Below are 27867 nucleotides of genomic sequence, written 5' to 3' on the forward strand. Positions count from 1 at the left end.
TCCTGGATACAGGAGGAGCTGTGCTGGAAGTGTGTGAGTGTGCCTATGAGTGTGTGCTGGAGATGAAGCTCGGTATAGTCTAAAGACGGGTTTGAGAGGTTGATAATGTGCAATGAAGGAAGAAATCTGTGTCCTAGTGTCTTCATTATTAATTTAACACCTCCTTATGTGTTGTCTCACACTTTTAAATGTAATTCTTTCCTGGATTTACTTGCATAGATGGCACAGATGCACATTGAGCCTTCACAAATCAAGCCTGATATTAAATGTTAAATATTCATCAGTTTCTTTAAGGAACATTTCAGTTTAGACCTGCTTACGTTGTGTTAAAACGTAGTTCATTCATAACCAATGAGAGAGAAAAAAACTTTGAGATATTTAAAGGAGAAATCACAGTAATTTACAAGTAGTGATTCTGTGGTTAAAATCTGACTAACATGTCCCCTCTTTACGATGAACATATGCACAGCAGTTTGTCTGAGATAATCCATCCTGCTGCTAGAAAAACCCAAATCCTTTTTGGTCACAAAATGTTTGGTAATCCGCTGCTGAAAATAGTCGCCAAGAAATGCACCAGTTAATCCTGTTTGAGTGATGCTTGATAAAAACTACTTTGCACATCTGTTTTGAAGCATGGAACTTGTAGTCTGAGAAAAAACAAATAAAACAACAAAAAAATCCATTGGTATAACTTCAAGTCATGTTACCCTCCAACATCAGGATTTCCCCATGTCATCAAGAATTCATGTAACTGGCTGTAGTAATGGCTGGGAAAATAACAGACCATTAGTTCTAAGAGCTACAAACAGCTACAGACGGGATAAAAGTTTGAAAAAGCAGAACTAAGACACTGTTGTTTTTGGTGTTTGCATGAGATTTGGTTATAATATGAAAACAAACCTACACAGGCTGCACGGTGTTGTGGTGGTTAGCCCTGCAGCCTCACAGCAAGAAGGTTCGAGCCTCGGCTGGTTCGAGCCTCGGCTGGTTCGAGCCTCGGCTGGTTCGAGCCTCGGCTGGGGGGAGTTTTGAGCCTGGAGCGAGGTGGCCTTTCTGTGTGGAGTTTGCATGTTCTCCCCGTGTATGCGTAGGTTCTCTCCAGGTTCTCTGGCTTCTTCCCTCCGTCCAAAGACATGCATGTTAGGTTAGTTGGTCACTCTAAATTCTCCCTAGGAGTGAGTGTGTGTGTGTGAATAGTTGTTTGTCCATATCTGTGTTGGCCCTATGATGGACTGGTGACCCGTCCAGGGTGTACCTGCCTCTCACCTGTTAAAATGTTGGGATAGTCTCCAGCTTACCCGCGACCAATAATGGACTAAGCGGTCAAGATCATGAATGAATGAACAAACCTACATTAGCCCTGTTTTGTAATCCCAAACTACTGTAAGCCCTGCTCAGTGGTATTTTGAAAATCCAGCCAACTATGCCGACACTGGGCTCATTTACTGTAAACACTCTGGTGTAAATGGGGGACAACTTTCCCTTTTTGACCCTGTTAGAGGTCTAGAAGATGTTACAGCGGGCAGGACTGATGAGAAAGGTATGACAGAAAATCAACAACAGCAACGTCCAGGGCTGTTCTCAGCTTGGCATGGAGCCATTTACTGCACCAGGGAACTGAATAGAGCTCTGACCTTCTTGCAAACTCCAAGACTTCTTTGCCTCCTTCTGCCATAAAACCATTTCATGCAGGTTAGTGGAAATAAAGGACTGCATTGCACTTGTGACTCCCTGCCCACATGCGGAGGAGATCACTGGATCAATAACTGCCTTTGGTTTCTCTCCCCAGTGGCTCATGCTGGGAGAGGGAGTGTTGTCAGGGGCACTGGAACTGTTTCCTCAAATAACACAGTTTTAAAAGATGCCCGAATATTTCTGTCAGCCACAGTCTAAGATTCAACACTTGTATTGACTGAAACGCCTCACTTTAATTTGACCTTCAAATTAGCCATGACACCTGGAGTTTACATAACTGTGCCATTCACACATGTGTAATATTAGTGGTTTTGTATTTTTGTCTCAATGTTTTATCATTCAGCATTTTGATTATTTTAATAATTATTTGTAAATCTAATAGCTTTTAGGTCTTATGCAGATATTTATGACAGTATGACAGTAATTTGGATTAATCTTATGTCATGATGTGTAGTTAATGGTGGGGCCAAGCACAGGACAAAAGACGGGGAATCCAGGATCTGAAACCAAAAACCAAAACACACAAAATGCAAGAAAAATGCAAGATGATATATATATATATACTAGGAAAATGGCCAGGGTGGCACAGAACAACTCTGAAATCTGACTGGTCCCAGGATTTTTTGATTGACGATTGGAAACTGTTTTGAATTTTTCCCACTAAACAATAAATTGTCTTATTGCGTGATGGGGAAGTCTAAATTGTCCAAACTGATTTAAAGTAAATTTATAACCCTTCTAAGAATGACAGCTAGCGTTGCCCTCACACATCTGCATGGCCAAAGCATCAAACTGCCAGAATTTTGCTCCTATAGAGGTGCTCAAACCTACTGATGATCATTTAATCCTGCACATTTGATTGTCAGCACCTGGCTGCTACATATCCTCTTCATTCTGATAAGAACTGGTAGTTAGGAAGTAGTAACTGCTTCTGCATTCTGGCTTTTTATGAAATAAATATTGACAAAGTGTAGTTTGTTCATCTGAGGTTGAATTTTCCAAATCTTAGGAACTTTTTAGTCATTTTATGTAAAACCTTTGACTTGAAAGAAGGTGTACTGTCTTTCTCACATGACTGTACACTGTATATACTCCATTTTAGTGTTCTGTTCTGCTTGTACCCAGATTTCCCTCCTAATGTGCACATCAGCTTGCTCAATATCTTTCCATTTAAACGGACCTCCGCTGATTTACACTTTAAAGTCTGTTAGCAGGTGTCGAGGAGTACAGCTTGATGGCCAGGGTGGCATAGCCCTCCTCTGAAATCTGACTGGGCACCCCAGGTGCCATCTCAGGTAATTGACAGGTCACTGGAGGAGGACAGAAACATCCTCCCAGACCTGCATGGATCACCAGTGTCACTACACCAGTTTGAAGTCAAGTTTAAAGTAATTTCCTAATTAGTTGTACTTTAAAACTATTAACTGTCTAACTGGACTTTTCTAGAAGAAATGTTGTTTCTGTGCTAGTACAACTATTAATGTTATCTAAGGTTATTTACCTAATGTTAGCATTAAGCTACGTAGCAGTGCTAATCTAGGTCTATGACAGCATGAGATTAGTTTAAGGAAAATGTGAAGACACCATGTCATATTTAGTGTATTTAAGAACTACGTTTTAGATTAAGATTTTCACAGTGGAGCTGAAAATAAGTTATAAAGTATGTTTAAGGAGTACGTCAGCATCCACATTACTTAGTAATGACTAAACTACAATACATGATACAAACAGGAGTTTAGAAAGGACGATAGCTGATGAGCTACGGCATGAAAATGTGGATAAATAAATACTGTAGCCTTATTTTGTACAGGAATATATAAAAATGAGGAGAACAGGAGATATTTCTGACTTTTTTGAGGAAGAGGAAGAACACGGATCAGGACAAATCAGCCCCAACATGGACTATGTAAGCCACTGGTCAGACATGAGGATCCAGTCTACCACCACCACAAGACTGTAAGCCAGAACGACTACAGGGGAAAAGCCACTGATGCCCCCACTACCACATTAAACACCACATACTGTGCTCCAAAACGACCAGTTTGCCTTATGGACCTTTTTGAACTCCAGATTATTAATGAAAAGATTTTTAATTTCTGGTGTCTTTCTAGTAGGACCATAGCTTTCACAGCAGTGAAGTATGAGTGTGTGTTAGAGGGAGGATCACAGTTATTTCATGCTCCTAGTAAATGGCCCCTCTGAAAAAGTCTCGCCCACCCTCTGGCCCCCTGGTGTCCAGCTCCACCACTGACTCCTAGAATGGCTGCAAGTGAGTTGCTGGGAAACAGGCGGTGACAAGGCAGTCTGACACAAAGTATGGGCAAGTAATGTATATGTAAGGCCAGGGTTCAAATTACGGGGGAGCTAAGGGGAGCTCGGCTCCGCTGAAAGGTACAGGAGCTCCCCAAAAGACATTCAGCTGATACTTTGAGGGGGAGCAGTAAAATTTGTTCACGTTCAGGTTACATTTAACTTTTCAAAAAGGTTCCTGATGTGTCTTAAAAAGAACAGCAATAATTTATCAGCTTTGTGTTTTATTTATTAATTTAATTAAGTTAATTAAATCCTCCAAATGTGATCTGTTCCTTTTCCTTCAGCACCGTGGACAGCAGCCTTGTTCGTGCTGTGAGCGTCCATACAAAAAACACTTTACATGCTTTCTTTTGTGGTTGTTAAATAACTTTCCATCCCTGTTTCTGAATAAACAAGCTGCATACAGCAGCAGAGTTTTTTTTTTTGTTGTAGTAACCATATTTTTGACCGCGCTACGTGCACTAATATGTATGTGTGTGCACATGATGTCCAAAAGCTCTGGTGTAAGTCGAGCCCTGTGTAAGGCAGATGGCAAGCAGTGACAGAAAACCAAAATACAAAAATCAAGACAAATCAAAAGTTAACATAACAAAACCTACAATTCTACTGCTTCTCATCATGCTTATGTTCATTAATTTCTTTCAAGGTAACTCATTAAACATTAATTTATTGTCTGATGTTCAGTTATCACAACATCACTAGTAAAAGTTTGGTCTATTTATCACTAAAAGAATTCACTTCTTCATTCATGTACGAATAAGCCTGAATTTCTCTCCTTCTCTGCTTCTTATTTTAAATGTCTGATGAGCATGAAGGAACAGCAGAACATTGGAGCTGAGGAGCAGACAGGAGAAGCAAAGGACGATTACAAGCACATATCGCTGTCAAAGAACAAGATAAAAGGAAGATTTGTTTTAATGTTTTGACTAAAAAAGTGTAGCTAGAACTTTGGTGACTGGGGTTATTCTGCTATTAGACAGACAACAGGACTCATGAAAAATGTAAACATGTGTCAGACATACTTTCTTGAAACTACTGAAACTATTTTGATCTTTGTCTGTTGTTTTGATGTTTATGAAAAACTCATACAAGTCGCAGCTGTCCTTAATGTCAGCCTCGATAAACTTCAACCAAACCTCAGACCACCTTGTACAACCAGCCGCTGTAAACACAGCTGTAAAGACAGAACTTGAGCTGTGGTAATGTGCCTGCATTATTTTGACTACAGACATTTAATTAAGGACTCATAGATCTGAAATCCATCAATTCTGAAACATTTACTTTTTCTTTTCTTTTTAACTCCCATTAATCAACATCTGAGAGTTTTAGGAAGCTTAATTTTTCTGGTATACAATATAGAAAAGCAGACAAGTGCTATTATTAATAGCTATTACTTGCTGACATTAGAGTTAATTGTCATACAAATTACTTAAATTAATCAGCTTCACCATGATATAATTTTCTATGTACAGTGCGGATAAAGGATTGTTGGTCTTGGCACGCTTGACTTCACTTCTGATGGACACAAACCTACATCAGCATACATTTCATAGACTTCATGGAAACTGAAGCTGTTGCCTTTACTTCTGACATGGATGCTGAAAGAGGAGCAAACTTATCCCCCCACATAGAGTATTTTATCCTGTTTATTCATGTTTAGCTTCAAGACACTTGTTTAAGTGATTGTGTAACAGCACTCTCTTCTTTTAGAGGTGACCTGCCATAATGTGGTCTGTGTGAGGAGAGAGGATTTCCTCTTCACACTCACCCCGACTCCAACAATATGCATGTGTGGTAAATTTGTCCGCCTTCAGTATTTCTGTCCCGTATGCTGGGGGACAGAGAAAGTCAGCCCAATGGTGTGGAAAATTAGATCATTAATTGGGATTCATCAACAAGGAATCTTTGATCAGTAGTTTAGCCTCAGTGGTTGTACGGGGGCCGAGCTTTGTGCTGAAAATAATAATGTCAGGGAAAAAGCTGGCAACATTTCATTATTGTCCACAAATCTTGTTCCTGTCTGCGCCACTCAGCTGGAATGATTTTGTTAATATTCTCGTGAACACAGACTCTTTAAATAATGACTATGTTACCCAGGGCAACGGTATAGCTCACTGATGTGGGTTTTAGACAACAACAAAGCTTTAATACAGCATGCAGAAATATAATCTATCATCTCAAGCATTTTGGTTTAATCAAAAATACAGGAAACACAGAATATCAGCAGACTCATTATAACTTCTGACCCTACAGCATATGTTGATGCTGTGCCCGAACACCTGCTTAACCCTGAGTTTCTCCCTTCCTGCCCACCTTGCTCAGCCTGCTGTGCCAACCTCCTCTGAGCCAAAAATGTTTCACATCTCTGCAGGGTCCAAATTATGGCTGCAGTGTGGATTTAAGAGTGTGTGCCTCTGTATATATTTGGTTATGCCTGAGTACATCTTTGAGGAAAAAAAATTACCACCCAGATAGTAAAATTTAAAAGGAGAGCTGCAGCTTGACAGCAACCCCTCCTCCCTCCCGACAATGCACACACACACATACACACTTCCACCATTGCAATCTAAAGGAGTCAAGCGTGACTGTAATTCCTCTCCCTGCAACACAGGCTACAAGAAGGTCTCAGGAGTATTTAGTGGAGTGGGGGAAACAAGGACAAACTCAAAGGATGAGGCCAACATGACTTATAAATATAATTAAGCTGCCCACAAGGACAAACACACACACACACACACACACACAGAGATATTTGGCTGCTGTCTTCATTTAGGCTGAATTTGACAGCTTCTTTGGGTTTAGATGGGTAGTCTGACTCAATTCATCTGATGAAAATGACTGTTATCATGTTGTAATGAATCACTATACTTTGCAGTATGGTTAGATGGCTTCTTAATGGTTCAAATAGAAATAAGAAGACATTAAAGTCTGAAATGAACATTCTCTTTCTCTCTTCTAATGCTTTCTTAGGGCCATTTTCATCCACAATTCAGTCATCTTTTCTCTTCTGTTTTGGAGGTAATGGCATGGTTTACCTACCTATTGCTTATTTCATGTGTTTCTTAAGAGAAACTGCAGCACGATGGATGGAGAATGAACACTGGAATGTAAATGACAGACAAGGAAAAGTGTGACAGTTATTTATTTTTTTTATAGTTTGAGGCTCCATTGAGAAGTAATATAGTTGGAAAGCTGACACCATTATAGCCCTCGCAAAACCATTTGCTTTCACACGAATGAGAAATTTCCAGTGGTTATAGGAGTCTTGGATGTTTGAACATGCTTGCCTCAGTTTTATCTTGCTGCTTAAAATGGGATGATGTCACAGGTTGGCAAATTGCAGCTTCAGTTCTTTAATCTTAATGCAGTAGCATTTCTGAATATGCAAATGTGTTTAAGATGAAAAAGTACTTTGAGCCATTTATAGCAGAACTGGCTGTGAAATGACCCACTGTTGCAAGCATCACAGGCTGAGCACTAAATTTATTATCCTCAAATTATTCCCTAATTGTGTTTTATGAGGTACTCGTGTTTGGTTTTGAGGGTTTTTGTGGCAATTTACAGCAATGAGAATACCTTTTTTGAGAAAAAAATATAAATACAGTTGTTTTTCATAAACTTTACCCTTCATCAACCCTTTTATTACACATCTATAATCTTCCTCTTCTTCTCCCAAATGACTTTTGCTGTCTATTGTCTGAGACTGACTTCAGCCATCTAATTCTAGATGAACTGAGTCATGAAATTCAATGCCTCAGAGCACAAATAAACAAAAGAAATGATGCATGTTTTGTTTTAAAACCATGTGATGAACACTTTACTTTCAACAATCAGAAGTTGGAGAAGTTGTGTCATTAAATAAATGGATGTAAGGATAGATATGAAAGTTATCAGATTTGGAAGAAAGGGTCAGAAATAAGAGGAAGCCTCTTAGATTTTTGTTTCTTCACAAATAAACATATAGTATTTGATCCCTATTAATGCAGCCTGAGATGAACACCAAATTCATCACACGAGTTATTGTTTCATTTGATTAATTTCAGTTGTCAGACAGACAGCTTCACATTTGACTTTAGAAAACTTTGGAGTTCATAATCGACTCAATGGCTGCCGGATGTCTGAGTCCTGCAGCTGTAAAATAAGCCCATAAATATTCCCACGCAACTACAATCCTGTAATGTAAGTGATATTAACAACATCTAGTTTACCTCAGTGACAAACAGGAAAAGAAGATATAGCTATATTTTCATTAAGTAGATATAAATTAATTTATTCATAAATGAATTTTTAATAGAATAGAAAAAACTTTTAAAAATTAAAATAAATGAATATGTAAAGGAACATCATTGTGGCCTGTGAGGTCTGAGATGTGGTGCCTGATTCCAGTAGGTGCTCAAACCTACTGATGATCATTTAATCCTGCACATTTGATTGTCAGCACCTGGCTGCTACATACTCTCCTAATTCTGATAAGAACTGGTAGTTAGGAAGTAGTAAAGGTCTTTTGTTTTGCCACACACTGCTTTTGCATTCTGGCTTTTTATGAAATAAATGTTAACAAGGTGTAGTTTGTTCATCTGAGGTTAAATTTTCCAAATCTTAGGAACTTTTTAGTCATTTTATGTAAAACCTTAGACCTGAAAGAAGGTGTACTGTCTTTCTCACATGACTGTACACTGTATATACTCCATTTTAGTGTTCTGTTCTGCTTGTACCCAACTCGAGTACCCAGATTTCCCTCCTAATGTGCACATCAGCTGCGTCAATATCTTTCCATTTAAACGGACCTCCACTGATTTACACATCAAAGTCTGTTTACAGGTGTCGAGGAGTACAACTGTGAGAAAAAATGTATAAAGCCCTTTTGTGCATCCCCTTCTGGAGTTACACGCTATATTTAGAATAATTTGCAGTGCTTTGCCTTAACGTTACACCTTTCATGAAGGTGAAATGAAGCTGCTATACCCATGTATGTTTTCTTCAAAGCCACCACACTCTTTTGACGAAAATGGTGATTTTTGAGCAGGACTTGCTGGTCCCTGCCTGCCTTGAGACAGCATTTTGAGACATTAGCTTGGATTTGAATGAACAAACCCATTAAGTTATGGAAGCAGAGGTAGACCAGAAGCTTCCGTGATCTATGTCAAAGGAGTCTGGTTGCTTTGAAGAGTATATAAGAGCAATATAAAAACTTCCTTTCTTAATTGGAGCGGCTGTCTGACAGCAAAGTAAAGAGGAGAAAATATTCCACATGTGCTTTAACTGATACTGATATTTTCAAGTGGTTAAAAAATTTCTGCTTACCTTGTTCACACCAAGACATTCCCTCCAAACCGAGGTCATGTTTACTGCTGTAACGGCATCATTCAGAAAAACAAAACTCATTCACTCCCACAATAAAAGAATCCAGACTAATCCTTTCAAAGACCTTAAATTAACTGTGTTTAATGTGCATGAATAAAATAAACAGTATAATTTATTTGCTTGGTGTCTCTAAAACAAAGATGATGTTTGACAAGTTGCCTCCAGACTCAAACCAGGTCACGGTTATGGTGCGTGTGCTGGCGACTGATTCGTCATGTCGACTCAGTGATATTATTAACTCTGCTGCTTATTACATGCCCGACTTGTCACGTGAGCCAACTCTTGGGAGTTTTCTGAAGCAGAGGTTGCTGTGTTCCCTGGTTTTTGTCTCATGCCTCCTTTGGTGATGTCACATCCTCTCTGTGAACAAAGAACCAGTATCTGTTTTTACCCACAGCCTTAAATGGTCCTCCTCCCTTCATCTTGGTCTTGACCCCTGCCACCCTGCTTGTAGTACATATCTTAAATGTTTCCCTTCTGCATTCAGAGTTACTTGTTTCTCTAATTAGTTTTTCTCTATTAAAAATGATCATACCCACACAGGGAGATTTGTTACATCCATTGTCAGGCCCCTGTGGCTCTGACTCTTGCACTCAAACTAATGGTCTTATTACAGCTTAGCTCTAACATTGGCTATCCAGGAATTTAAGCTTATTGCATTACATTAAATGCAATTTGCCTTCCAAATGACAACTTAAGCTCAACGAATAAATGTAAATGGGGACTGTCCAGTTTAGTGGAGCCTTTAGGTTTATCACTGTGCATTTCCTGTATGATGGTGGCAAAGGAGAGAATGCTAAAGAGCCCACATTTCAGAGACAGAGTACACAGCATCTACAGTGGCATCCGTATAAAACAACACAGGCAGGTGATTTTCACAGATTCAAATAGCTTGCTTTTGTTCAAAATTCAAAATGTCCATGACAGATTTCAGAAAGATTTGTTTCACCCTTTCTTACATGCTCTTGTTTGTCCCTTTCTTGTTCAAATTGCACTAAACTGCTGCATCAATACCGTATGTTCACGCAGGGGATGGAAAGGGATGTTTCTGCACCAGCTGCTCAGCTCAGCAGACGGTTTTCTCGACTTTCTGGACATAAGTCTTTTGGTGTGGTCATTAAGGTTTTGTACCTTGCCTTATATGGTTTCCAAAAAGTCAATAAGAGCCACTGTAGCTGTTGTGCAGCAGCGGCATGAGTGTAATCAATGCCAGTTTTCTAAGCAGTGTTTACAGCTTATGGGGGCTCACATTTAAAAAAAAGTGCTGGAGTAACTACTTTCAGTGTGAAAAGAGTCCCAGTTCACTGTAAATCACATCTAAAACAAGCTGGAAGTCTGTTTACAAGGAGAAAGTATAATGCTTTGTAATTCTCAACTGTTACTTAGTTCCAGTGTTGATTAAATGAGAAGAAGGACAAACTAAAGCAGCATTCACGTCTTCTTTTTACACAGTTTCCAGTCATGACATGACATGATTATAGTATCACTCACCTGCTTGAGCATACTGCAAAAAGACACACTGACAAGCATCTTCTAGCCACAAATGGGTGCATTTCACGTCTGCATTCCTTGCACTTTACAGCAATCTAAATCCTGCCAATAATCAGGAGAAAAAACAACTTAAATGTGCAGTTAAACTAAAGATGATGCCTTTTAAGTGTGAACACGCCTTGTGGAAGTTGTAGATGACTGTATTGTATAATATACGGTCCATATGCTCCTTCTCTCTCCCCCTCGTTCTCACTATCTGCTTCTCTCATTTTCCCACTGGGTGGAGGAGCTATAAATTAAACTGGGGAATTACTGCTAACTGTTGGAATAAATTAAGGCGCTTTTGCGTCTGTAAACACCGTCTGACTGCGTAATTACACTCCCACTCCCGCTGAGACGCCATGGAGAGGGAGGATAAAGACACGCGGCAGAGATGGAGAGAAGTGGCAGCAGGGGAGAGAAAAGATGAACTAAATATCACAAGGGGGTCAGATGTTGAAGTCACTGCTTTCCTGAGTTCTGGATGTGGACCGGGCACTCCTATAGATAAGGGAGGGGGGAAAGGTGACTTTGAGCATCATAATCTCAATTAACATATTGTTTAATACATCTTAATGATATAAAGCAAAACACTGCATGTTGCACGTTGATGAAATCTTTAGTTGAATTGCTATGCAGCCATTCTAACAGCAAATCACATTTAGCATTACATGCTGAGGGTCACTGTATCTAAAAGATCTGGACAGCTGCCTATAACAAGACACTCACAGTCCACAAGGACAGCAGCAGCATCAGCCTGAGCGCATAGCAAAAAGAGTTAGCCTGTATTATATCACCAGGCGGGCACATTTAATTAACACATCTAAAAATGTGTGAGCTTCTGTAAACCAACATCAGCTGCTGACAGTGAGTCACAAACAAGGTTATTGACATTTGCCAGCACAACACAACTGCTGTAGCAGCGCTCTAAGAAGCACAGACAGCTACAAAGCTTATCTTTTTATTTTGAGTATGAAAAGAATAAACAATAGAGAAAAAAGCTGTAAGCAAAAACTCATGATTTGACTCCATCGATGACTAACATGCACTCGGTCTTAGACTGCACAGACGGCGATGTTGCCAGTTGCATAATCACCTCAGTGCCTACACAGTCCAGTTAAATAGTTTTTTTCTGTCTTAGAAAGGGTTTTAACTAAATGACACAACCCATATGTATGTTACTGACCATAAGAAGAGCTGGTTGAATTCTCTGAATTATAGGAAGACTAAGGAAGTGCTTCCTTAAAATATATGTCCTTTAGCTTAAGAAACACTGGATCATCCCTTATGGAAGGTTAGTAGATAATCCTGTCCCACCCAGATTCTGGAGTGATGTTGGATTATCGTCATCCATCATGCTGACTTGGATTTGTATACATGTTGTATATAAGAAGAAGAGTGTGACTGTGAGCTATTGTAGACCCACATCACATTTCAGTTTGAGTTTGGATTCTTGTTCATTTTGTTTGGTTACCTCATCGTCTTTCCTTAACCTCATGACATTTTCCCACCAGATCAAGAAAACATGGTCAGGAAAAACTATTAGAACTCTTTTTTAAAAAAAAATCCAGTTTTAGAGTCAGACATATTTTATAAGTAGCCTGACAAGAACAAATAAGCCTTCTTATCAATCACATTCTTGTGGTTTTTTTTGGAAGCTTCTGGGGGTTTTTGGCACTGGGGTTACAATGCTGCATATTACCATCACATCCCAGATGAATGATGAATGAATGAAACAACAAGACTTAGACACGTTTTTGTTGCAGGCATCTTTCTTTTTTTATGACTGCCACTCTCACATGTTACAGTAAGTTTTTTTCTAAGAAAGCAAGCAATGCCATTATGTCGCTGATGCATGAAGGCAAGGAAAACTGAAGATCTGCATTTTTCATTTTCAAGGCCCTCCTGAATCATTAATACAACACGCTGATGCTATGCATTGTAATTACAGGAGCCACTGATTTTTGCTTACACTCTTGCCTCAAATTCTGCTCTTCTAGAGAAATCTCAAGCCTGCTTTTCCACGGATGACTGAGTGTCATAAAACAATATAGCCTACAAACTGTGGAAACAGCACATTTTGCAAACTCATACATCCACAAGTTGAAATGACGGGGGATGAGGGGGCTGAGTGTGCCACACCTAGGAACACCAGCTGATTCGTTGAAAATGAACAAATATTGGTTTATATGGATGCACAGCTGAGATGGTAGCAGCTGGTCTGAGCTCAGCTCTTGCCTTTGGGATTCCCATCCTCACAGTCCTCACAGGATTCGGTTCCTGCCACGCGAGAGCCGTGTCCACATCTCTCTGGGGGCTGCAACAGATTTGTGAACCAATTTGAAAACACACTGCGTTCAGGTTCAAACTAACAGTGCTGATTGGACAGAGGCTGCAAACACCATTTTCTAATTAAAGATAACAGTCCTTTTCCAAAGACAGGGGAGAGAGATTTTCATCCTTCTCCTTTAGTCTTCATCTTTCTTTTTCTCTCTTTTTTCCTAGCTTTCTGAGTATAAAACACGTTCCAGCGTCTCGTGGGCAATTTATGCAGCGCAAACAGCGCATGTAAGCCAGCGCATTTTTTTTTTTTTTAATACGCACGGTTGAGTGATCACGGACCGGTCCGGAGCCTAATCATCATAATAAGCTGCACAAGTTCGCCAGGCGGCGAGTCGGGCACGTTTTATTCCTCCATATGACCATGTAGTCAGTGCCGCAGCGGGGAGATAATCGGGCGGAGGGAGCAGTTACCAGAGTAGACGGAGGGAGAGAGAAAGGAGCTGGCTGCACATGATCACATAGGCTATCCAGTCACTCATCAACTGGAGCGTTCATAATTGCGGTGGCGACAACATATGGGAATACAACAAGGCGAGACTGTGATCACACCTGGTTCTGGAGGACACCGGAGGAACCCGTGCGAGAGAAAGGGCGGCCAAAAAAATCGGAGGGACTTTGCATCATAGCAGTCGAAAAGAGAAAGCGTGGCATCCAAAACACCATCCGGTAAGTGAGCGTTGATTGATGTGCACGGACTGCCAATATGCTTTTCACCGTTCGATCTGGCACATCAGAAAAGAAAAAAGGGAGAAAATAAATCCTCGCGAGTGTTTTAGCGGCGTTGTAGCCCAACAAGTATTTGATACATAATTTTGTTTCTTTGTGGCACGGTTCAAGAAACAATTAGGTCTGTCTGTGACAATACAGGCGACTCTTTGCAAATGCCAAGGCACTTGATTAAGGATGCGTCTTTCAGTGAATAGCTGGCAGTCAAGATATAAGCAGTGGACTCTGGTAGGAAGGCCCAGTGTGGTTATAAATTCAAACAAAAGGGAAGCAACATAAAAGCTACGGGGATTAGGCAGTGATTGGCGCACATCTATGCAAGGTAAAAAACAAATAAACAAAAACAATTAAAACGGCACCCTGTAGTAGAAAAAAATATACAAGTTTCCGAATCCTTAATTTTTCATTTTCACTCGCAGTTTGTATTTATTTATTTAAATGGCCACATTTTCAGTTACAACTGGGTCTAGCTGTCAAACAATGCTGTCAACAATCAGCCTTGCTGTACACCAGCAGTGCAGCCCCATCCCCTGCCATTCTGCTCTGGGGATGAATCAAGACCATGAAGTTGAGGGGAGTTTTGAAAGCCCCACCCTTCTAAATTTCCCATTTTACTTATCTGATAAAGACTTGTGGATACAATTACTGCGCATATTGCTCTTGCACTCTCCCCACCAACCATTTATCCCCATTAAATTGTCATTAAGGAGGTAAAACAGCAGAAGTCAACACAACATGTAGCAAATGGAAACATAGGGAAATGGAGAAATGTTTTGGTTCATCGCATCAGAATAATAACTGTCTGCTCAACTTGGTCTGATCTGCACACATAATGGAAATAATGCTGCCAACATATCAGGTTTTTCTTATCAGCATTCATCTCATCATAGAAGGGTTTGATGTCGAAGACCCAACCCAGCGCCTTCCCACCACATTTCAGCTCGTGAAATAATCTCACACCGTGAAAAGAGGGAAAACAAAACCAGGTGATGAGGACTCGCATGAATAAAGAACTGCAGAGGCTTGAGACTTGCCTGCTGCAATAACTTGTTCTAACCTGTGCACATAGCACTCAGGTGATAGACAAACAGATGGCATCTCCAAAGGAATTCATCTTGTGAATGTTGGAAACGGTATTCTTGGATGGGGTGCCCTCTGACTCGCTGGCAGCAAGGCCTGCGTCTGGCAGTAATCATGGCAGCCGTGTTGAATGGCCTTGCTGATTACATCGCTCACTCTTATGACTTCCTCTCACCTTTAAAAAAATCCCTCAAAAATCCCTCTGTTTGCTCAGTAGCTGCGATGCTGATGCTGCTGACTGTTGCTGAACTGATTTACATTTCTTCATCAGACATCAATAGATGCAAGCGATGGAGATTTGCAATTGCACAAGCAGCTCGGGCACAGTGCAGCCTCTTCTGGTGCTATTAGATGTGCAGATATTAACATAGCCATTGAACAGCAAGGCTCTCTCATTCATTTGTTGACAGAGGAAGCACAAAAGATTTGTGGAATGAGGTTTTTGTATTTCTTTTGTTGTTTGTTGATTTGAAGTTATCCTTAGTTACTACAAAACCTGGTTTAAAGGATGAGGGATGCTGATTCATTTGGAGTGCACAATATTTATTTATTTGAATTATTATAATCAACATCCTTCTTTTGTTTAACTCAATGTAGCCTTGGATGCTGCCTACAAACGTGTCTATGGCTGAAATGGAGAGCTGCATTGCTAATCACTTCATAACACTAAGGAAAAATAGTTAAGAGCAGAATTTAGTGGCAGATGATTTGGTAGCAGCTACGCAGTAGGCAGGATAATATGTAGCGAGCCATTCGTAATTGCATTGGGCCTTCAGGCTCACTTTCAATAATGACCAGCTTACTTTAGCAGTGCCTTACTTGGCAACCTGTAGCAGATCAGAAACCCACGCTACTGCCAGTGATAAGCCTGCCTTAAATCAAAAGCGCTGTTTTCAGTTGGCTGTGAATGCAAAGCAACATTACTCACCGACATTTGAATTATTGATGTTATTGATGATGGGCTGATCATTTTGTTCTGATCTCTGACAGATTAGTTTCAGTCACCACGTAATGGTCATGTCAAAGCCGTTCAAAACAGAGAATAGAGTGAAGATTGTTGCAGCAGCAGGATACAAACAAACAAACAAACAAACAAACAAACAAACAAACAAACAAACAAACAAACAAACAAACAAGCAACATCAGGAAAGACCTGCTAGTGTTCTTACATGCAAGATCTCTACTTTAGACCTCCTTTCATGTTGCTTGTTTTCTGTCACATCGCTGCCACAAGCTTAAGAAATCGGACAGACATGATGCAGTTTCAGTCCTTCCGGCTCACGCTGGGAAAATCACGACTTCCTGCCCATTAAACAGAACAGTATCATCATTATATTCATGACAGCACAGTCATTAGAGGAACGACAGCCTTTCCTTCACCTATTGTCGCCATTATGGCTGAAAAATTGATGTTTGGCTGTGTCTGTGGTTGGCAGTAGGTGGAAACCTGTCAGAACAGACTGGAGGTGGACTGAGAACCCAGTTTACAGCCGCTCATAAAAGGAAGTTGAGACTGATTTAGCCATAAAGCACCTATACTCACTATTGACCCTCATTGCTAATTGCAAGATAAGTCACTCCAACAATCCTGTGGCATTATTAGCAATGCCCTACTGGTAAAACACGACAAAGTAGTTACATGCGTGCTAATTGATTAAATAACAAGGAAATGTGTAAGCATGTATTTAAATGACAGACATAGAAGGGACTACTTTTTAAGTAATCCTACACATCTGGTTGAAAGTATTTGCAATCTTTTCTGACAGAAGTATTGCACCATTAGTCTTCATATTTTCTCAAACTAAATAGCATTAGTTTGGAAACTAGATTTCCTAAAAAGTGTTTAGCTTCTCTGATTAATAAAATCCTTCTGCAAAACACATGTGAGTCTTCACAAATTTGAAAGAAACCGAAATCATTGAAAAGGCTTTTGCATCTGTTGTATTTTTTTGTTTTTTGTCTGAGTGAAAGCAATTCTAGAACCATGTGCCGTTTGCAGCAGCAGGAGCAGAAACACAGTCTTTCTTTTCTCCTTTGAAAGCAGTTAGGGTAGAGGGAGGAAATGGAAAAAGGGAGGGGGGGCCCTTCTGGAGCCGGTGTGGCCTTTGGTGTTGGTATCCTTGCCTCAAGCTTGCACTGAGTTGGACAGCTTATATCCATAGACATGAACATAAATTAATTAGTTGGACATTTGCAGGGTAAACAGCACGTCGAGCTACTGCTGACAGAACGGAGGTTCATTGTATCGGTGTGTTAGTCATCTGGCTGGGAAACAAGACAGTGGCAGTTTGTGACACGATGTGTGTCTTCCTAACAGCGACCAAGCAACCAAATCTCCATATTCGAGTTTTGGGCCAGTTTCCACTCAAGACATTAATTTTCCTTGTATTCACATTGTAAATTCTTTCATTCTGGTGATTAATACTCATTAACTTAATTTACATGTAAATTAGGGCATTGCCTCATCTCCTTTGTGAGACTTTTTGAGCAGCCATTAGTGTATTTCATTGGAAAGGAGCTGGCAGCACTACCGTTTTGTGGATTTATCCAGACATTTATTGTAAACTTCCTGCCATCCTGTGCAGCAGACGCCTGAGTTTTATGAGTGCTATTTATTTGGGAGAGCGGGAACGACGGTATCAGCACATGCTCTCCAAACCAAAATCCTTCCAAGACAAATAAAGTACAAAAGGACATGAAAGCATTTCCAACTGTCCTCTAATTGCTGTTGATCGTTGTAATGTTGACTGCAAAATAGATTAAATATCGAGAGCAATGAATACTTAGTAAACACTTTGTAAGACTGAGCTTTGTCAAAGCAAGTTTGATGTAAAAACGACGACTAAAATGCACGTTTTTGTTCCACAGCAACTTAAAAGCAGCTTTACACAGCGGCAGAATTCATACTTGTTCTTCACTGACTGTTCCAGCAAGCTAACAGATGATTTAACACCCAGTCATGAAAAAAATGTATTTTCAGGTGCTGTGTTGCATAAAATGAAACAATAATTTCATGTTCTTTCTCAAAATGAAAATGTTAAGCAGGGCGGGGATACAAACACAAAGACCTAAAATGATGTCACGGCGCAATTTTTGTGCCTTTACACAACAAGGACGCCTTACTGAGTCTCATATTAGAGAAACTTTCTATTTTTATCCCAAAAGACTGACAAAAATCAAATCAGATCATTAACAGAAAATAATTTTGCTAAGAAATTTGTGTGTAAATTCCACCAGCTTTTCAGTCAGGAACAGATTTAATGCTCTGTCTATGGTTCTGCTTCTTTATGTGGACAAAACTCTTAACACAGACCCAAATAACAGTTTTGTCTTTGTTGGTGGGAGACACAATTTTCTTTCTTTGAAATGGTCATGGTAGCTGTAGCGGAGATTGATGGTGACAATGGAGAGTGTTGGCACACCATTCACATTAGGCCTCCATTTCCAACACGGGATACTCGTACACCAGAGGCTGGCTTGGGTGCGTCTTGCAAGATTGTGAAAAAGCACAATTACAAAAAGGTATTATGATTCGATTTAACACTACACGATCCTTTGACACCTCTCATCGCAGTCTCGCTATGTACCCAGAGTCCTATCTTCCCCTGTTCAATATAATACTTTTCTTTTTCATTGGAACAAGATTTCAGACTATCACAGCCGTAACCCCAACCATAACCCCTAATTCTGGAGCTGGACAGCTCTTTGTTCCCATTGTGTGACATATAAATCTGGGGAACATATCAGCCTTGGAACATAATGACCCCACCAGATGTTCTGATGTGACTGCATTTAACTAAACTATGCTGTCAAAGACAGACTTTTTGTTTTTACATATCATGAAAATATATTTCAGTTGATTGAGAATAAGCAGTTCATATAAAAGATGCCACTGTTTTTTTTTTTTTTTTTTGTATCCAGTATATTTTGTGAATAAATAAGAGAGGAGTGGGGTGGGGTACAATTAGTTGCAGCCTGCAGTTTTTTTCTGTAAGATCTTTCTTTAAACCCCAAACTGCACATTTAACATAAAACATTTAATTAAGAAAAAGATAATTGTTAGCAGATAGCTCATGTTTACACAGGAAAACATGACTAGAAGTGCTTCCTAAAATAAATCAAATCCTCCATTATCACTTTGGTCGTGTATCTAATACAATCCCTAAAAGCCTTTTCTAAAGTGGCATATAACAAGAAAGCTGGAGGGATGTTGGTGGAACAAATAAAAAGGTCTTTCACACTGGAGACTTGTGCTCAAGTTCCTGTAGAAGTTCTAATGAAAGCTACAAAACCAGTTAGAATTGAGAAAAGATCATGGTTTGGGTTCAAATATTAATGTAGCATGACCACCAGAGATGTAACATGCACCTATATATATATATATATATATATATATATATATATATATATATATATATATATATATATATATAATTATTATAATATTTGTAAAACATATGTTTTATGAATATTGTGCAGCCCTTACCTCCAGTATAAACATGTAAAATGCTGCTTCTACAGTCACATCAAGAAAAGAAAGTGAGCAAAATTGGTGGTGCAGAAGAAGTAATGAGTGAAAAACACTGGGAGGCACTGATCGCTAACAGCCAGTCTCAGAGCAGCGACACTGAGCCCATCAGATCATGGGCTTTGGTAAATGCATTGCATAAAAAAGGCAGTAAAGTTGGAGCTCACGTTCTTAAAGTGAATCAAAGCCAGAGCAGGTGCAAAGATGAAAAATCAACGATTTAGTGATATCACTGAAAAGTCCAGAGAAGCGCTGCCCCCACCACCACCAGTTCTTTGGCGTAGTCTTGCTGCATGTGCTTTGCATATCCCTTCCTGATTACATCAGCTGTTATGCAGATAATACCATTTAAACTTGTTTGAGGCTAAAGAATTGTAGCTTTCTGCATTCATTTCATTCATTCCTTTTAAAACACAGAGCTGGTTTAATACTGAGTTACAGAATAGTGTTACCTCCACCATGCATGCAGTTAGGAGTTCATCCACAGATGAAAGCTCTGTGCAGATGAAAGCTGCATGAGAATATAGGGTCGTCGTTGCATGGACGCTTCACAATACACAGAGTTGCTTTACTTTTGGTATAACTGACATCCAAGAGTTCCTGAATTGAATGCCGAACAGCAATAGTTGTGGGAACAGACATCAGCAACTTGAAGCCGCCTGCGAGAGTGTACCGAGCTGGAATAAAATCACAATTTGCCTGTCTCAGAAGAGCCTGTGTTGTTCGCCTCAGGCAATAATATTTCCTCCTTCTTACATTACATGACTCTGTTTAGAGACTGAAACTCTTTCAGAACTCATCCTCTCTTCGTTTTGGTAATAGGCTGAGAATGCACATGATGGAGATATGATTTAAATAACACTGAATGAAGTCATAAATATATTCGGGTGGAAAAATAGTCTAATTAAGACACATTAGCATTTTTTGTATGTTGCTTATGATTTCACAGTACAACTACTGTACATGAAATTATGGTAATGTGAGTGTAATTGCAAAGCATCCTCCTGCAGCCTTAAAAGAAATGTTTAATTCTAGCCTGAACATCGTGCTGCATGGCTTTGTGAAGTATTATTTATGTTCATGGCAATCTAATAAATCTTTTTCTATAACAAAGGAGAAACTGCCAGAGTTCCAGGTCTAAGGTGAAGCTTCTGCTGATTATTTTCACGAACAATTTCACAAAAACAGGCATTTAAAAAAATCTGAGACCTTCTAAATGCAAAAAGCAAAGCAGCACCGGTTAATGGTGTTTTTCATTGAAATGAAAGGAAAAAGTTTTTTTTTAACCCAAAGTGCTGATATTTGTTGACATTAAAGCATTTAAATCCAACAGAAGTCACTGAACGTGTCTTTTACTGATTTACCAATAAATTAAACCCTCTCATGTCCTATAAGCCCGAGTATGCATCCTCATTCTCAGTTTTGTTTGTTAGTAAATGAGCTGATTTGACATTTGCTGACCAAACATAAACATAAATAAATAAATAAAACTATGTGAAAACTATAGTGTGGACCAGTTATATTAAATATTTATACCTCCCATGAGGTGGAACATGAGGAAGTTGCATCTGATGTTGTGTCATCCTTACTCTTCTAACATGAAAGGTTGTATGGATTCCATTAATCAATAAATCTGCTGCAGCAGAGGAGCAGAATATCAAGTAACCTCATGTCAAATCCAATATACAGCATGTGCTCTTATACAGTAATTTCAAAAACATCTGGGCACGTGCTGCTGACACTTTTTTTAGAAGGGGTAACTGAGCTTAAATTCTCTCTGTGCAGCACTGCGACTTCAGCTTGATTGATGGTCTCAAAGTCGCACAGAGAAGTCATGACATCAGATTTTGTAATGGGGTGCTGTTTGCACCGTAGGCTCCATTAGTGGTTTACAACAGTACTCATTCATCATACAAGAGCAGAAAACAAGCTTTTCTTAAATATATTTTGTGCCATTTGTTAGCTTACTGTGTTGTTTCCAGCACCGTCCATTTGCTGTTGAACTGTAGATGCTGCCCGGTTGCATCACCAAACGTGGCATCAAGAAGAAACCTTTTCACGTCACATTTTCACTCATGCTGATGAGTTAGTATTTTTCATCACATCTTTTGAAACCTGTTTGTCGTTGCTGGCTTGAGAAACAGGGGCTTGTGCCTACTTAATTAGAGGGAAGGAAAAAAATCTGAGGGCAAAAGGATGACTTTGTTCAAGCTAAAACGAGCCTTTTCTTTTTGTTCCTCATGAGGAGCTTCTCTTTCTGCAGAGAAGCTTTATTTTTCCCCAGCTTGTCCTAATTAGTTGGAGGAGTGCCGTAATGAATACTGCAACAGGCTGTGAGTAAATGTGTGGTCCTTTGCAAACAAAGCAATTGAAAGTATGCAAAAATGCCACATTGTTGTTTATAGTTAATGTTGAGGAAGACCCCGAGGTGCACTCATTTGGATTAATGCATCAGGAATCACTACTGTATGTTTTGGCTTGCATCTTAATTGACTTCTCCTGTCAGTGTAAAAAATGGTTGATCATATTTCACTTCCACATCCCTCTCATTCTCTTTTCTTTTCCTTCACTATTTTCTCCTTTTTCCCTCTGATGTCGACCTCGCTCCTTTCAAGCTGCCATGTTTTTTGTTATCACCAGAGAGACAAATGAGAAACAAGAGAGAAAGAAAGCCTCTGGGCTTGTGTCCTCACATCATCACCACTCCCCTTTATCTCTCCCTTTTCTTTCTTTCTCTCTATCCTCCATCTTTCCGTCTTCCTGAGTGACAGCTGGCAGCCAGTAGGGTACAGCAGGCATGCCAACCCAAGTGCATATATTTGCCAACTGACTTGAGGAAATACACATTTGAACGTGACTGATTCATGCGTGCTGCAGCTTTGTATCTTTTATTACTTCTCTTTTTTTCTTTTCTTTTATGTAACTCAAACACATGCAACACATTTTACACTCCCTGCTACCCACTGAGCTTCGTGGTCACTAAAACATGCAAACTGTATATTTACAAAAGGGCTTTTAAATGAATCCAGTGGGAAATATTTGAGACAGAGACCACATAAGCCACTGCTATGTAATATGAGGAAGAGTTTATCATGACAGAAAAGACAATCAGTCGACTGATTAAGTCTTAAGAATCTTAAGAAAGATGTTTGTTACCATAGAAATGAAGCTAGACTGGCATCCTGAAAACAGCTACTTTCTATAAAGATCCATGAGGATTATTTACTTTTTTTCTCTTTTCTTTTTGTTTTAGTTTGAACCAGAATGAGCTTGTCAAGGAGCTTAAAGGCTCCCAGTTACTTGCAGTTACTTGAAATTCTGGTTACATGTGCATAAGATGCACATAACACTGTCATAAATACAGGATGACACCTGTCATGAACATTAAAGAGTCTTTATGAATGTGTATAATTGTCTGCCATTGTGTCATTTTAGGTGTTTCATGAATATTTTCATTGACCTAAAATAAAGTATGTTAGTACAATTTTAAGAAAAGGACAAAATGTTATGCTTTCAAATGATATGTTTCATAAAAAGCTAGATTTCCTCAAATGATGGGTGAGGCCTTTATTCACGTCAGTGTGTTATATCAGGCTTCTATTAGAGGCATATTTAATATTTTTTTTAATTGTTTGATTGATACTGAGTCACACTGATTGTTATCAGTATGACTCAGTATGACTATGATATTTTTCTACAATGCCCTATTTTAGTGTCTCAAAATGAAATCTGGAACAGTGCACATAAACACTTGCACCTGGTTTTCACACAGTATCTATGTCAGCCAGAGCTTTATTCATTCCTATGGGAACCAAATAACCTCCAACAGGTGTATGAACCTTTGCAAATTTTTCAACTCTACAATTTGCCTCAAGTCCATAAATAAGTTTAACTTCTTAAGTTGAAAGAAGATACAGGATGTAACAAACAGGTTAAAAAGAGTTTGATAAGCTGTTACTGCACACTTACCACATCCTGTGCTCTATCAAGTTAATTATATCTTCAAATAAAAGATTTTAGAAGGAGAGACAATAGGCTGCACATGTGTGATTTAGCAAGGTCTTTATTGCCCCTTTCTCACTGAATGAATAGTTTCAATCTGAAGCTTCTTGTGCTTTCTGCAATTTCACCGCATCACTTTCAACACGGTGCTAGTTTTAACCTCATGTAGTTTCAATAATAGACATGCAAACTTTCTCTACCTTTATTATTTTTCCCCACAGTGCTTGAACCAAATCAGGAAGAAAAAACACAAAGCAAATTACATTGATGTGAGTTAAAAGATGACTTTTTTTTTTTACCAGATGATATATTCATTACTGTCAATTTAATTAAAAACACAAGCAAGAAACCAATTCCAGTTCTTTAACACCACCTGTTAAACAAGCATCATCATTTAGAAAGTGGCATTTCTCACAGATCCCACCCACCACCAGACTGTTTTTCATTACAACAGAGAGCTCAAGGTGCTAATTAAAATTCTTATGGTGACATTAGAACAGCTGATTATAAGGATTTTGCTTCTATATATCATTTGATGTGCTGAACAGAGTTACATGAAAGGCACTCATAAAGCTTTGATCTCCATGTAAGTGTCAAGGATATGTCTGAATGAAGCAGTGAGGAACATTAATGGAAATGTGACCAACTTCTGAAAGCCCGAATGCCGTCCCTTTAACAGACTTATGAAATGTCATGTTGGTAGAAATTAAATTAACTAGCTAAATCTCAGTATGTTATAAGAGCATGTGTTTGTTTAAGAAACTTGATGTGATTAAATCCGTGTAAATTAGAAGCAATGCTTCACAAAATCTTGTGTTTTTTTCAGCACACGTTTTCAAACCTACCATACTTACATTAATTGATGAATTCAAATAATTATTTCATGTTCTTTGCAGCACAAAGTTGGTGTGGGCATGGTCTTCGTTAAACCCGTGTCGCAACACTGACCTCTCTGCTTCCCTGTACAATTTTACCTTTGGAGATAGAAATCATCAAGGGTTAGATGCATTTATTTTTGTATTTTATTCTTCCTAAAAAACTAAAAGCTTTTTCATCATTACAGTGAGAGCAACAATTAAAGATTTTTAGAAAATGGGCTTTATAATATAGTTTACTTCAAATTGTGTTGTAAATTATAGATCACCCCCCCCCCCCCCAAAAAAAAGTACTTTGAATATCTAGTGGGTGATTTAAACTATTAAGCTACTAAACTAAAAATAAAATGTTGTCTTTTATAAGAAGTCTACAGCCTTGTGTACCGAAACCCACCACCAGGGTCATCTTATTTATATTGATTAAAATTAAGTAAATTAATTTATTCAATTGTTTGTACTCCAACATACATCTGATATCTTTAACATGGGAGTAAATAACAGCATAATATAAAATACTAAAATTATATCTACTAAATGTATTGTATTAGAGTAAGATTTTACAGTGTTATATTATATGGGTAATGATGGGGAAAACCCAACTAGTGGTGCCTGAAGTAAATCGCTGCCTGAAATGACAGATATGTTCTTGTAACCTTGTAACTCCTCATCCAACCTCTCCCCAGAGTGCTTACACATGGAAAACTCATGTTAGGAAGTGACTGCACCTCTGAAACTGAGGTCTTCTGGGTCATGTTATGGTGTGTTTGTGGCATGTTGTGTTTTCTTTGCAAATGGCTAATTTTATAAAAAAAAAATATAATCATACAATGTTGAATTTTAAACCAAAATGTTCTATAACTGAATGATGTTTAATAAAAACAGTCAGAAGCATTCACCATGACTCTTTAATGTTCAGTACAGGTCTGGGTGTTATGTGTGTAAATGTGTGTTAAAAGCAGGGGCCATGCTTTTCCTTAAAGCAGAAAATCTTTATTTTAATTTCTTAACACAACATTGGAACTGATATATGGGTCAGGTTCTCTGATGACGCAGAATGAAAAAGCCAAGGCCTGATTACTGTTTCTTAAAAAACCATTTGACTGAATGTTAAAGCAGTTTAGGTGCAACGTCAGTAACGGCAAACAGGAAATTACATGCAACTGGATTACATTAAGTGTACAAGAAAACTAGACTACAAATGGGCAGAAAGATGACCACACAGCTGGAAGATCTACATGTAATCTGGGATTGTACTACTTCCGGAGGGGAGATGCTACACATAAAAGCACAAGAATGCATGAAAAGAAGAAGAAGAAAAAAAAGATGAGCAAAACATAAGGCAGCAACTTAAACCTTTAGGCATAAAGCAAGACAGACATTAATGAAAAAAAAACAAGAACACAGACTTGTTGTGATTTGAGAGGAGGGACAGAAGAACAACGATCATCTGCCGGAAGACATTTCTGTATAAACCCAATATCTTAGTGAATCTTTTTCTCGCTTTGAGCACCAGTTCAAAATCCAGCATTGTAACACAGATTACCACAACAACAGCTGAGACATTTTTATAAGTACCGAAGCAAACAAAGCGGTCATCTCAAAGCCTTTGTGTTACACAGATTGCATTTTGTGCTTTATGATGAACTGAAAAGCTGATGGAAATAAAGCTGCTTTCTGATGCGTAAAAGGAGACTGGCTGTGGCTGTCAACACAGAATCAAAAAAGAAGATTTCTCTGTTGGTGGCCACATCTTAATTAGGGCTTTAGGGAAGGGTCAAATAATTTATTACTAATATATAATGAATTAACAGTGTGGGTCAAAGGAAAATGGCAAAAATTTGAAGGGTTCTTTCTCTGAAATGTGATTATTTTTTTCTTGGTTTAAATATTTTATGGTCTTGGATTAATGGTCTAACAAAATCCAATTCATAGAAATGACATTTTTATAGAAATACAGTAACAGTAAATCTCATCTAATTAGAAAAAGTAGATTAATTCATGATGAAATGCAAAGTATGGCAGTATCGATTCAGTAAAGTCACTGATGATGATGTTGTCAGTAATTTTTTTTGTGATTTTACCAACATCGGAGAGCTTTCTGATGCTATTCCGCCTTCAAGTCATTTAAGTCACACTTAGGTTTCAGTGGGAATTGGGATTCCTTTTTACGAGCCTACTGATCAATCAATGCTGTAATTCAATCCCTCAGTCAATCATGTTTAAATGAATAATTCACAAACCATCACAGAAAGCTCAGGGAATTGGCTCACAAGCAGGACGCTGGCCTCTAACTGCAAGGAGAGCTGAATGGAATCAGTCCAAAAAAATAAAAAAAAGCTAGATTAAAATGCATCAAAGTTTGTGAATATACGTGTCGCATTGTGCTACGTGCAGGTGCTAACATGAGCAACAGAAACTTGTTTGTGTGGCTACTATGGATGGTTGCATTTAAATGGGGGTTTCAGATTCTGATCAATGAATTAGAAAGTTGGTGATAAGCTGATTTACAAGCTCTGTTATCATGCATGTGCACAGAAAATCAATTTGTACATGAGGCATCTATAATGCTGCATTCATGCAAAATTTGCACAAACTTCAGCAATAGCATGAGTTGGTACGGTGGATTTAGACGTACCTGACCAAAGAACACAAACAACTTAGTAACTGGATTGTATTATATACACTGCCATGTGATAAACTAGCATTTTTGTGCTGTAAAAGAGAAAATTTATTCCACTAGTCTTGTTTTTCTTAATGCTTCCCTGTCAGTGCCTTTATGCAGGCGGCTATGAAAAATGTTGCTGTAGGGAAGCAAAAAAAACAAAACAAAACGTGCATGTTTTACCTTCTTTAAATTTAGCTCCACAACACCAGAACATAGACATAATCAGAGGTTGTTGCACCACCCTCACTGGGTCAGATTACAGTGACACATCAGCCGCTTGCTGTGTGGTCGTTCTGTCGGGCAGCATTAACCACCACCTCACACCGACAGGGCCCAGATGGACAGGTTTACAGTTTCTGATTTCCTCCCCTCTTCCTGCCACTGATCAGGCCTTTCTTTGCACTTCAGACTTTCAGCTCAGTGAAGCGAAGTGTGATGATCAATCGCACCGAACATTTCTCAGAATGTTTAAAATGGAGTTCTGCTGTCCGGGTCTGCCTCTTGAATTTTTTAACTTTGTTCTCTAGAAAGACAAATGGTTGCTCTTTATAGAAATGCCTTAAGCAGTTTGATTGTTAATACTGTAGGTGTTTAATATTGCAGAGGAGAGTTGTTAAATACACAAAAACATGGCAGTTTGTTTTATAATACATAGGCTTTTAAGAAAATTGCATCATATCTTTTTATGAAGGTATCAAGTTTCTCTTTGTTTTTAAAAAGTGTTTCTTTCTAATGAAGCAGAAGCT

General features: G+C 38.8%; 1 protein-coding gene across 1 annotated transcript in view; it reads left to right on the forward strand.

Moving 5' to 3' along the window:
* Positions 1-12058: 12058 nt before the first annotated feature.
* Positions 12059-27867, forward strand: part of flrt1a (fibronectin leucine rich transmembrane protein 1a) — a 48998-nt gene continuing 33189 nt past the window's right edge. Inside the window, exon 1 of the mRNA XM_042009262.1 lies at positions 12059-13911. The gene's annotated coding sequence lies outside the window, so the exon portion shown is untranslated. The remainder of the gene's footprint in view (positions 13912-27867) is intronic.

This window comes from Melanotaenia boesemani, chromosome 15 (genome assembly GCF_017639745.1).
Source record: "Melanotaenia boesemani isolate fMelBoe1 chromosome 15, fMelBoe1.pri, whole genome shotgun sequence".
Taxonomy (NCBI): Eukaryota; Metazoa; Chordata; class Actinopteri; order Atheriniformes; family Melanotaeniidae; genus Melanotaenia; species Melanotaenia boesemani.